The sequence below is a fragment of the Pezoporus occidentalis genome, unplaced genomic scaffold, assembly GCF_034315485.1.
Source record: "Pezoporus occidentalis ecotype Australia unplaced genomic scaffold, CSIRO_AGI_Poc_V1 ctg30, whole genome shotgun sequence".
NCBI lineage: Eukaryota > Metazoa > Chordata > Aves > Psittaciformes > Psittacidae > Pezoporus > Pezoporus occidentalis.
Window position 1 is genome coordinate 2,442,678 of NW_026914941.1, and position 13,106 is coordinate 2,455,783.

A 13,106-nucleotide genomic window follows, 5' to 3' on the forward strand; every position below is an offset into this window, starting at 1 on the left:
GTTTCATAGTTACTATGTTTGCTTTTAAGTTGACCTTATAGATAACCTTGAAAAGGAGAGATGGCTGCTGCAGAGGCTGATGAGCAAGTGACTTGCACAAGCTGCATAGGCAGCTTTGAGAAGTTGGAAAATGGGGAGGAGTGAACCTGCAGTGGGAATGGATATCACGAATGGGAATGTCTTACCTTTTGATATCATATATTCTAATCCTGTACAGATTTCTGGGATACCAGTGTAGTATTTTAATCTTGCCAAGTCGAAATATTCTGCACATTTATTTTTTTTTTTCCCCAGACAGGAATTATTTTAGGAATTTACTTTAGTAGTTTCCATCAACAGCATGCTTATGGAACGTATTCTTTAACCACTATTAGCTTGAGCAGCTGTTTGATTTGCCAGTCCAAATCCTTTAACAGCAAATATTATTCTAACAAACGCTTTGTTTGAATTTGTAATTCTTTGTTATAATTCACTATCTTTGACTTTTGTTATCAAAGATACTAATGGAGTTTATTTAACCGTAGTTTGTCTCTTTTACAGAAGAATCCTTTTTTAACTTGTCATACAGTAAACAAGTAAATAACATTTAATTTGTAAGCTGCCTGTTTTCATCAAGTTTATCTCATTTGAAGGTGATTTATTAGCTTTTGTCATGTATAAATGGATAGAAAGAACAAGTTTAACAATAGTCATGAGAAAAATATAAGTTCTCACTTGATTAAAGTTAATTGAATTATAGTTGAATTAAGTATATATGAACTTAAAGTTACTTGAATTATAAATCTAAACAGTTGATACTTATTTATGAGAACTGAAACTTAAGTCCATTCCAGGTGCCTTTGTGTTAGGTACTGATATTCTAAGTTTAAATTGGTTGTTAGTGATGCATGGACAAACAGGGACTTCATCAAATAAGAACAGAAGGAAAATTCTCTAAATCAAATATTTATACGAATGTATATTGTAAGGGCATTTAGAATTCAGAAATTAACAAATAATTTTATAATTAATTATTCATATTTTACAAGCATGCAGAAAATAAGGATATAAGATTGACTTATAATTTTTTTTCAGAATTTTACATGGGAGGTCACGATAAGTTTCAGGGAAATAATACGAGTGGTTTAGTATGTATTTAAATTGCGGAATATATTAACCTAGATTTGTATAAAATAAATAGTTATGATCAGAAAGTTACCTTCTTTCTGTTAATATAAAATAATGACAAACTTCAACAGCAACCAAATCTGTATTAATCATAATTAAATTAAGCTAGTTCTTAGCTTAATTTTTCCCTTAATTAATGCTTTTGGGTTAATAATTACCAATTAGGAAATTAATAAAAAGCATTGTCAGATATTGAAATGATCGTGGTACACTGCATGGATGTCCTGGGTTCAGCAGTAGCAGTCATTTTTTTCTCCTTAGTAGCTGGTGCAGTGCTGTGTTTTTGATTTTGGCCTGGGAGCAGCGCTGATAACACCGATGTTTTTAGCTGGTGCTCAGTAATAACTGATAACTCACCCCCCCAGCCCGACCAAGCACCGACCAATACCTCCTCCAACCCCACAGTCCCAGCGCTTCTGGGTAACTCCCAGTTACATCCTGGGCATGATGTGCTGTGGTATGGAATACCTCTTTGGTCAGTTTGGGTCAGGTGTCCTGCCTCTGCTTCCTTCCAGCTTCCCCTCTTCCCTGGCAGAGCATGAGGCTCACAAAGTCCTTGGCCAGACCAAAACATCAGGCCGAAAGTCAAAACACAGCACTGCAGCAGCTACGAAGAAGGAGAAAAATGACTGCTACTGCTGAACCCAGGACAAAGGCTTACTAAGGCACATGAAAATCAACAAGGTGCTTGGTGACAGCCAGCATGGCTTCACTAAGGGGAAATCCTGCCTGACCAATTTGGTGGCCTTCTATGATGGGGCTACAGAACTGATGGACGGGGTAGGGCAGCTGACGTCATCTGCCTCAACTTTTGCAAAGCGTTCGACACTGTCCCACACAACATCCTTGTCTCTAAATTGGAGAGACATCAATTTGATGGATGGACCACTCGGTGGATAAAGAACTGGCTGGATGGCTGCATGCAAAGAGTTGTGGTCAATGGCTCAATGTCCGGCTGGAGACCAGTAACCAGGGATCGGTGTTGGGACCGGTCTTGTTCAATGTCTTCATCGCTGGCATGGACAGTGGGATTGAGTGCTCCCTCAGCAAGTTTGCCGATGACACCAAGCTGTGTGGTTCAGTTGATACCCTGGAGGGAAGGAATGCCATCCAGAGGGACCTCGACACGCTTGTGAGGTGGGCTGATGCCAACCTCATGAAGTTTAACCATGCCAAGTGCAAGGTCCTACACCTGGGTCGGAGCAATCCCAGGCACAGCTGCAGGTTGGGAACCCCACAGAGCAGCCCTGCGGAGAAGGACTTCGAGGTGTTGGTCAATGAGAAACTGAACATGAGCCGGCTTCAGTGTGCACTTGCAGCCCAGAAAGCCAACCGTATCCTGGGCTGCATCCAAAGGAGCGTGACCAGCAGGTCAAAGGAGGTGATCCTGCCCCTCTCCTCTGCTCTTGTGAGACCTCACCTGGAGCATTGTGTGCAGTTCTGGTGTCCTCAACATAAAAAGGGCATGGAACTGTTGGAACAAGTCCAGAGGAGGGCCCTGAGGATAATCAGGGGACTGGAGCACCTCCTGTGTGAAGATAGGCTGAGGAATTTGGGGCTGTTCAGCCTGGAGAAGAGAAGGCTGCGTGGAGACCTCATAGCAGCCTTCCAGTATTTGAAGGGGGCCTCTAAGAATGCTGGGGAGGGACTCTTCATTAGGGACTGTAGTGATAGGACAAGGGGCAACAGGTTAAAACTTAAACAGGGGAAGTTTAGATTGGATATAAGGAGGAAATTCTTTCCTGTTAGGGTGGTGAGGCACTGGAATGGGTTGCCCAGGGAGGTTGTGAATGCTCCATCCCTGGCAGTGTTCAAGGCCAGGTTGGAGGAGGCCTTGGGTGAGATGGTTTAGTGTGAGGTGTCCCTGCCCATGGCAGGGGGGTTGGAACTGGATGATCTTAAGGTCCTTTCCAACCCTACTATTCTATGATTCCCTTATCATTGTTACTCTTGGTGGCAGCAGCATTGGTTTGTTTTATACCTTAGTTATTGGATTGTTCTTATCTCAACCCCCTGGAGCTACGTTCTTGTGATTCTCCTCCCAATCCCTCTGGGAGCAGGGGGAAGAAGTGGGGGAGTGAGTGAGCAGCTGCGTGGTTCTGAGTTACCTCCTGGGCTTAAACCACGACTCTGCCCCATCCCTGGCAGCATTCAAGGCCAGGTTGAATGGGGCTTGGAGCAACCTGCTCGAGTGGAAAGTTTTGCTGCCCATGGTACAGCACTGGGACTGGATGAGCTTTGAGGTCATCTTTAAGGTGCAGAGGAGAAGCCGAGCAGCCATGCTGCTCCTGTGCTCCCCTGCCTTGCAGAACAGCACGGGCAGAGCCTCTGACATTGAACTGGGACCTTTGGCTTTTGTGGCTGGAGCCAAACCCTTCATGTCCCTGAAGGCAACCCCAGGCCCGGGTGTGGAGACAGCGACTGTGAGACTGCAGAGACAGCACACGGCAGCTTTTATTGACGAGAAATGATGCCATTTAGATCAGAAATGTTTATTCAGAGCAGCTTCCAGTGTGTGAGGGGACGTCTGAGGGTGCCAGAGAGGGATCCTTCATCAGGGACTGCAGCGATAGGACAAGGAGTGATGGGTTTGCACTGGAGCACGAGAAGTTCAGTTGAGGAACGAGGCAGATTCTTCCCTGTGAGGGTGCTGAGGCACTGGCACAGGGTGCCCAGGGAAGTGGTAAATGCTGCATCCCTGGCAGTGTTCAAGTCCCGGTGAGACAGAGCCTTGGGAGCCATGGTTTATTGTGAAGTGTCATTGCCCATGGCAGGGAGCTTGGAGCTAGAAGCTCTTAAAATCCTTTCCAACACTAACTATCCTACAACTAAACTAAACTAAACTACAACTATCCTATAATTCTATGATTCTAAGAAAAGTTAATTCTAGAGAACAACAACACACTTACCTCTATACTAACCTATAACCTACTGAAACACCTACACAACAGTAACTTACTCCTACACTAACCTATACCCTATCTCTACTCTATTGCTATTCCTATCTACCTACGCCTACGTTTTGGGGCAGAGGGGCCACTGGTGTCTGTTGGGGTGGTTGCAGCAGCCCTGAGCCTGGTGCAGGTGGAGCGGGTGGCTGCAGAGGGCTGGGTGTTGTGCTGCTCCTCTGCAGCTCCTGCACCAGGCTCAGCACCACGCTGGCGTCTCCTCTGCCTGGTGCCCTTGACGCTGGTGCCCGGCGGGGCTGCAGTGGCCGCTCTCAGCTGCTCCATGGCGCTTTCTGCCATCCTCTGGATCTTGCTGAGGTTGGGGTAATCCCGCTGGAAGTAGGGGTGGTAGAAGAAGAGCAGCTACAAAATGCAAAGGGGAGGAGTCAGTTGGCATCGGTACAAGGAGGAGAGAGACAGAGATCCGGTAACTGGGCATCTGCATCGGAAAAAGCAACCGCAGGTGTTCAAAAGGACTTTCTGGGGCATTTTAAAGCTCAGCTGTTTTGGCTGAATACAATGCTAGGGTAGAGTTTTGGTCAGTCATAACCACCCTTGTGTTTCCAGCTGCTGGGAGCAGAGAAGTGTAGGGTCATCAAAAGCTTAAAATCCAAAGGAAAAACCCAAATAGGTCTCGTTTTAGAGCACCTGAGTGTGGCATGGGCCTGTTGGGAATAATGGTGGTGCTGCTGTGTATCTTGTCAGCATTGAGCAGCTGCCACAAGGTGATTGAGGGTTCTTTTGTGTGCGGAGGAGCCAACATACCTGTTCCACAGCAGGCTCTGCTGCTGCTACTGCCCACAGCTCCCTGATGGGCACGGATATCACCATGTCCTCTGGCATCCTACAGAAGCCATGCAGGTGGAGCCGGTCGAGGAACTCATTCATGCTGTTGGCCTTAAGGACCCGACGTGCTCCCCTCTTCCCAAGGACTTCTGTTTCAAAGAGGTTGTCTGCAATAACCACGCAGCTCCCATTGTTGCCCCACCAGATGGAGCGGACTTGGAAGCAGCAGACAAGCTTCCATAGGGCAACAGGGAAGGAGTTGGGTGCAGAGGTCTCTGAAACACAAAATCGCATGATCAGGGCCCAGGGTTCATCAGGCAAACCCTGAAGGGAGTTTTCCTTTGAGGGAGGTGCGGGGGCAGCAGCCCAAGGTGCTCCCGTGTCACCTCTTCGAGGCATGGCCGAAGCTGAGGATGCGTCTCCTGAAGACATCTCCAAAACCACTTGGTTCCTGCCCTTGGCTCCAGAAGTCCCCCAAGCAGCCAGACTGGGTCCTGCTGCTCAGCAGACTGAAGGGCTGTGGCCCCCAGTGGCCCCTCAAGTCCTCCAGCATCACTGTGACATCAGTGTTCCATGAGGGTTCCATGAGGGTTCCATGCACGGTGCCCATCTCCTGGCAACAGGAAGGGGAAGGCAGCAGAAGTTGCTCGAAAGCCGCGTTGTCTTCTCCTGGAGAGAGCTGTTTAGGGCTGAGAAGTGACCCCAACTGTATTTGCCTTTGGCCTGTGCTGCTGGGGCCGTGCTGCCTCCCGTTGCCGCGGGGAGCTGGTCCCCAAGGCGGGATGGGGAAGGCTGCAGCGTTGGGCATCAGAGTGCCCAGACCTGAAGGTTCTCCCTTGGGCACCTTCCCCCTGTGCAGAAATGCCCCAAGGCTCTTGTGTGGAGTAACCCCGCTGTGATTTCAGCAGCGCTGCTGCTGTCGCGGCTGTGCATGTGCTGGGTGATGCTCTCAGCTTTCAGCAGAGCTCCGTCCTGCTCTGCAGGATGAAGTACAAGTGAAACAGCACCTGCACTGATCCTGCATGTGAAATAAAGTGGTGCTCTGCACTCCTGTGCCTTTTGGGGATGCGTTCCTCTGCTTTTCTTTGAGACAGAACTGTTAGACCCAAACCAGGACACTCAGTGATGTTCCCTCAAACCTTTGACAAGCTGTCACCCCAGTCATGAGTTGAAGGAACATGGCTGCAGGAACAGTTGTGTCAGCTGTAGGTTCTGAAGTCCATGGAGCCTGACCTTAGAGCAGTTCCTGTTCCCAAAGGGGCTACAGGAAACCTGGAGAGGGGCTTTGGACAAGGGCCTGTAGGGACAGGCCAAGGGGAATGGCTTTAACCAGCCTGAGGGCAGATTTAGGTGAGCTCTTAGGCAGAAGCTTTTCCCTATGAGGGTGCTGAGATGCTGGCACAGGATGCCCAGGGAATCTGTGGCTGCCTGTCCTGGGTTCAGCAGTAGCAGTCATTTGTCTTAGTAGCTGGTGCAGTGCTATGTTTTTGACTTTCAGCTTGGGAACAGCGCTGATAACACCGATATTTTTAATTGCTGCTCAGTAATGCTTCCTCTGACCAAGGTTTATCTGAGTCTCATGCTCTGCCAGGGAGGAGGGGAATCCTGGAGGAAGCAGAGACAGGACACCTGACCCAAACTGACCAAAGAGGTATTCCATAGCACAGCACGTCATGCCCAGGATGTAAACTGGGGGCAGTTACCTGGAAGGGTGAGATCACTGCTTGGGTCAGGCTGGGTATTGGTCAGTGGGTGGTGAGCGGTTGTATTCTCTTCCCTTGTTATTTCCCTTATCGTTATTATTATTGGTGATAGCAGCAGTGGTTTGTGTTATACCTTAGTTACTGGACTGTTCTTATCTCAACCCGTGGGAGTTACATTCTTTCGATTCTCCTCCCCATCCCTCTGGGAGCCAGGGGAGGGAGGAAGGGGGGGGGGAGTGAGAGAGAAACTGCGTGGCTACTTTATGGCTGAGCTTAAAACACAACAATGGAGAAAACAACCCAAACATGAGAAAATATATTCCAAATGCCACATTTCATTTCACATACAAAAAGAAAAAAAAAAAAAGAAAAGAATTGGTCTCTGAGAAACTACAAAAGGCTCATGAATGCAAGGTTGAAACATGTACTAATATACTGGAATAAAAAAAAGAAAGAGGCATTCCTTGCCAGCATGTGACAGCTCCATGAACAAATTTGTGAAGAATACAGACAGGACCACTGGGGTTTCCTTCCTCTCGCATTCGTTTTGCAATAAGCTCTGCCAAGATTCTTGTTTGTTAACTGTGAATTAGAAGCCCAGGCTTCTGATCAACATTTTTGCTGATAATTAGTAAATTTAAAGCCTGCAGGAAGTGAGTGGTTCTTTTCATATCAGGATATGATTTATTTGGGCAAATTACTATCTCAGATAGCAGGTTACATCCCTGGAGTATGGTGGTACATAATCCCATGTAAGAATATGCAAGGATTTACTTTCTAAATACAGAAGGGGGGAAAAAAGCATCAGTGGGAACATATTTCAGAAACGCTTCCTAGCCACTGTGAAAAAACAACAGTCAAACCAGCTGCCCCAGTGTTATCCAAGAGATGTAGGTACCACGCAGTGACTGTAGCAACCAGTTTTCACTGCTGATGCACCTGCAAAGTTCTTCAGCTTTATATTATCACATTCACTCGGAAATTTAGGGTTCATTCAAACCATTCTAAATGTGAAGTCATTTCTGGTGTGGCCCCTGCATTAATTTGTGGGCAGGGTGAAAGGGGGTATTCTCTTGTTCTTGAGAAGCAAGCAGAATTATCAAAACTGTGCTACTGTATTTCAGGGTGGGGTATATGAATGGTAGCTCAATTTTTGTGGTTTTCTGTTCTTTCTTACAAAAAAGGAGAATGAGTTTGTGCAGCTAGTTAGTTCTTATCTCTTTGGAGAAAAAGTGTGCGCCCGTGTGTGTGTGCACGTGTGTGCGCACATGCCTGGAATGTGGACAACCAAGCAGTATTCCCTTGTTTTCTACCAGCATGAAGCAGTGCATAAGTAGTCTTGTTGCAGTTAGTGCTGTGAACTTCCTCAAATTTTAGTTCATAAAATCTTGTTGTTTAGCATTTGCTTGTCAGTCCAGTTTTAAACGTCTTCCTCTGATATTTATTTGTCTTACTAATATATATTGAAGGGTACCACATGGCACTTTGCATGAAAATTAATATCAGTGTGGTCTGGTGATAAGGTTGCAGGTTTTAGCAGAACTGTCTGAAGCAATATTCCTAGGCAGCTGTAAGAACTGCAGTTCCCAGGAATCTGAAGTAATAAATGGTACTCTTTCCCAAGGGCATTTTAGGAATATTTAGCGTGTGAACACATATGAAAAGTACAGTGGGCTGAAAAGAGTACTGAATTGTGCTCAGCATTATTGAAAATGAAAGGCAGCAAAGAGGTGTAGAAATGAATGGGCTCCTAGAGGCTTTTTTATAGATTATGTGGGGAGGATGTGTTATAATAAAAGGTAATAAGAGTTTTCCTGCCTCCGATAGACTCTACCTTCAACTAACCTACAGCTCTCAGGAGTCAGTAATCCATGTTGGATAAAGAGACTTTGACGAGCAATTTTATTCTATTCTGGAATGCACCAGTTTGCACAATGGATTTGTTCGCTTTTTGCAGGCAGCCTTCCTGAGAGACAATATTTCTGAAGCTCCACAAAGTGCTTTTTCTGTTTTCATTCCGCAGTTCTTTAATTGGGTGAGTGGGCTGCAGGGGCCTAGAAGTTGGACTGAGTAAAATTTGGGCTCTTTGAAAAGCTAGCCAAACAAAACATGTCAAGTAGTTTCACATGACACAAGGATACAATGAACATAAAAGGAAAGCCTATTTAAAGAACAGTGCATTAATGTTTTAGTGGTGTTCACTTCAGGCTGGAACATTTTACATGAGTCTGTTTCCCTTATGGGAAAAAGTAATATGCTCCAAGTTAACCAAGTGCAGATCCTTTTTGTAGGAGGTTTGAAGGAATAGGCATTGGGAATGCAACAGCACTGCAAAAGCAGTGCTTTACTGAACACAGAATTGGGGATAAAATGCCATGAAGCTAATTAACATCATGTACTCCCATTGTATTCCCTTAGGGGGAATCGTGGTTTTAAATAATAAGTATATAGACAGACATTCTTAACGTAGACAAGAGATGCAGCAAAACATAAAACTGAGTATGGATGGTATATTCCATACACAGTGCAGAGTGTCCTTTTTCCCCTTTTCACTGAGTTTAGTAACACTGATTTATTCACCGAATAGAAGATGGAAGATGGAATACTTTAGACTTCAAGTATTGCACTTTGTTTTATTGCCTGCTATAAAGAATTTTGACTTCTGATGGATTTGTCCTTTCGAATATTTTTCCTTTGGTGCAATCTTGATGTTCAGCAGTGACAGAAAAAGTCATGCAGATTCTTTTTGAAGGGCCAGAAGAAATAAGTCCTTCAAGAAGCATTGATTTGCAGTTTTTTTCCTCATATCTGTTATTTGCTCCAGAACATCCTTTATAGGGTACTACTCTAACAGATGCAGTGTTGCAGCCAGTATCTCCTGCTACTTCTGGGAGTTCCTACTTCTCAGGTAGTAGTCAGAGAAATACTTGCAGAGACATGGTGTGTTTTCTTTCCCCATCTCTTATGTTCCAGCTGGCACCCAGAACTTTTCAAGAGAGGCTGAACCACTAACCTAGGATAAAGATTGTTTGTAACCCATTATGACTCTTAAGTAATTTATCCTTCTATTAGGCTTTCCCAGAGAATTTTTGGATGATGTAAAGAAAGAAATCATGACTCCAGATGTATACATGCATGTGTTCCATCGTTCTTTTGAGTTAAGAGTAGAGAAATATTTTAAAATGAGAAATATTTACACAAGGATAGACCCTGTTACAGCAGTATTTGCAACTTTTGCTGGCTACTAATATCAGCCTAATATTTTAATGTAGTTTTGTGCGTCATCTGCAAAGGATTCTGTTCATTGACTGAATATACTCAAGTATGTGGTGAGAGAAACTCCTCACTTATGCACAGCAAATGTTTGGAAACTCATGAGTGTGGTGGGGAACCATTCCTTCAGGAAGGGTAGTTAAGTGGGCTGAGTCTTTAGAGGGATGCTGAATTTGGCTGCAAAAGGGAAGGAGAAGATACATTTTCTAAGGAGATGCAAGAGATTGTGAGGGTCAAGAGACCCTATTTGTGCGTGTCTCAACAGCTCAGCAGACAGAAGGGCCTGTTGGCAGCGGGGCACCTGTTCTGGTGCTCAGGGCGCTGTCACTCGGGTGCAGGCCGTGGGGCAGCGCAGGGCTCCTGCTGCACGAGCACAGGGATGTTTCCTGCGCTGTCTGCCCTGAGGCCGGAGATCCGCTGCCCCGGTGCCAGCCTGCGCCCGCGCCCGCCCCTCAGGTCAATGCGGTCCCTGGGGCTGGGGGTCACCAGAGACTTGCTGCCGCCTGGAACCTTCCAGAACAGCGCTCGGCGCACCTGCACCGAGCGAGCGAGTCTGCGCCTGCAAGAGGGCTCCAGGAGGGCCCGACCCAACAGAATGGCGACCGGCTGCACCCGTGTGAGGCAGCCGTGCCCTGGGCCTCGGCGGGGTCAGTGACTGACAGCAATAAAAGGGCTGCGACTGCAAGGACTGCAGCTCCCTGAGCGGGACGGCGTTGCTGGACCCGCAGAATGGTGATCCTGTTTCTCTGTTTAATCCTTTCTTTCCTGTCTCTTTTCCTCACACTACTTTGGGAATTGAAGAAGAACTTGCCCAGAATTTAGTTCCTCCTGACACAGTTTTAAGGATGTTTACAATAAAATGAACTGGTTTTGGTTTTCAGCCTCTGGAGGACCTGTGGTTTCTCCGTTCAGTCTTGTAAAGCATCACCTCCTGAATGGGATGGGACAGAGATCTCTTCTGGCAAAACGGGAGACAGCTTCAGGGTGAATCTGGGAGTCAGAGTGAGAATAGGACCAAGAGAAAGGTCAGAGAATACTTTTAAGTGCAAAATGCTTTAAAGCTGCACAGGTAAAACAAGTGTGTGCATGGGGAAAGCTTGGTAGATGGACTGGCACAGCTGAGCTGTGCTGGTATCAGGAGCTGAGAAGACATTGCTGTTTGGATTGCTCATAGGTGTTACAGCTGTGTAGGACTTATTTGCCTGGAAAGCCTTGTCCTGTTTTGTAATTGGGCACAGGCCATGTACCGCTAGCAGAGCTGAATTTTGTGACACATCCAGGAACAGAAGCAATTGTAGGTCTGAATCCAGTGATTTTGACCTGTGGTTCAAACGTCAAGTGTAGTGCAGATCACGGTTTAAAATACCTGACGGGTTTTGATTTGTCTTCTGTCACTGAAGGAGGGAGAAAGGTAAATGGTCTGTAGTAAAAAGCAATTGAACAAATAAGAATATATTTCTTTTTCTGCTTGGATGTTCACAGTGGCTTTTTGGGTATTGCCAAAAATTCATGTCTTGTAGCACAAAAAGTAGCACTATCTATTTAAAAAGCTGTTCATGTCTCTATTTATCTATGTATATGCCTGTATATGTGTCTTGCTTATGTGTGAACATGCACATGGATTCTAGGTGTAAGTAACCTTGGCTCACCACTTCTTAAGAGTATGCAAAATATTTCCCACTTTTCCTTCATTTCCTACTCTTTCAGAAGACTGGAAAGAGAAAGCTGCCATTTTCTGAAGAAATGGATAAATACACAGAACAAAAAAGACTGAATCTCTTGATTCTTTTCTGTACAGCAGCTCTTATCATATGGGGAAAACAATATGTTTAAGGTTGGTAACGGTATTATCTTTTGCGTTCAAGAGCATATGCCATCTGTCTCGGTCACAGAAAGGTGTGTGGCTTGGAGATCATTTCTCAGGGCTTGTAAACAAAGCATATATGACAGAGACAAATGTAAACTTGTGTGTTTTATTGGGTGATGGGGATTTTTAGATTGTATTTGACTGAAGGCTGAATACTTGTTTATGGGGTGTCTGCTTCCTTTCGGCTTTTATTCTGAAAGAAACAGTTGTGTGAAAGGTTTGTTTTATCTGTCAGGCTGAAGGTTTCGGTCATTCCTGCTACCACCCCCTTCTTTCCCCTTCTTTTTCTGTATGGGATGTAATACTGTTCTCTGAATCTTGATAGAACATACTTTGGGAATTCACGGGATTATCACCAGGGCTACTGCTATCAGGCAGAACACATGCACATTTTATTATCTCATCCTACAGGTTTTCATTTTCTATGCATATTGAGTCAGCATAGAGGGGGGAAGCATGCTGCCATTACAACTGGCAGAAGTCGATAAATATTATAACGGGCTTTTCAGAGCTGCAGAAGCTTATTCCGTCATGGTAATTCAAAATCTAAACATTTCTTTTACTCCTGATTTCCTGTCTTTTCCTTTCTTTCATCTACCCTTCCAAAATGGACAGTATCCTGACCCTGAGCAGCCTCATAGATAGTGCATATTACTAGGCTATGCATTGATTCGATTCGTCTCTGGAATGGAAACATGCAGCTGCAACTAATGTCCCCTTTCGGGAAATGTGATCTCCAACAGTCAGTTTGGAGGACAGGCACATTACGTGAAAATAGCTCTTACAGAAAGTAGTTACACTGGTTTTCTAATAGCCTGAAGAATATCAGTTTAACAATGTACTTGGATTAAATTATAATTTGTTGCCTATATACAGGCATAGAGTGCAGATCTCTATTTTGAGTTGCCAGGCACAGTACAATCTGATGGTGTTTGTGAGAAAAATACAAGAGATTAGACAAGGTTAGCTCATCACAGAAGCCATATCCACATGAAGTTGGCTGTGGGATGGTTGTATGCCTCTCCTGTGGACACTGAGTGTGACCCCAAACTGCTGCTGTGTACCATCAGGCATCAGCAGTTTACATCTTTTTCTCTTCATTTTGGCTTTTTGCTGTTCTCCCTTTCCCAACAGAGGGAAAAAAAAAACCCCAAAAAGTCAAGTTTTCCTGATAGAATTCTGTCAGTGGGAGTGCATGTACCCTAAATACAGCTGACTGCTCACAGATGAGCTTCATATGTGCTTCTGATCAGGTTGCATCTCCTGCACAGCCTGAGGCAGTGTGATGGGCATGGGGCACTGTGAGTGAGAACAAGTTGTGTTCTGGCAGGATTACCTACCAAAAAGGGTAATTTCCCCTCA

At 45.3% G+C, this 13,106-nt stretch overlaps 1 long non-coding RNA gene across 3 annotated transcripts in view; it reads left to right on the top strand.

The window, feature by feature from the left end:
- Window positions 1-10,402: 10,402 nt before the first annotated feature.
- The window catches only part of LOC134168122 (uncharacterized), a 154,024-nt gene continuing 151,320 nt past the window's right edge, over window positions 10,403-13,106 (top strand). For all 3 annotated transcript variants that reach the window (XR_009966436.1, XR_009966434.1, XR_009966433.1), the window contains exon 1: window positions 10,403-10,609. This is a non-coding gene — a long non-coding RNA (uncharacterized LOC134168122). The remainder of the gene's footprint in view (window positions 10,610-13,106) is intronic.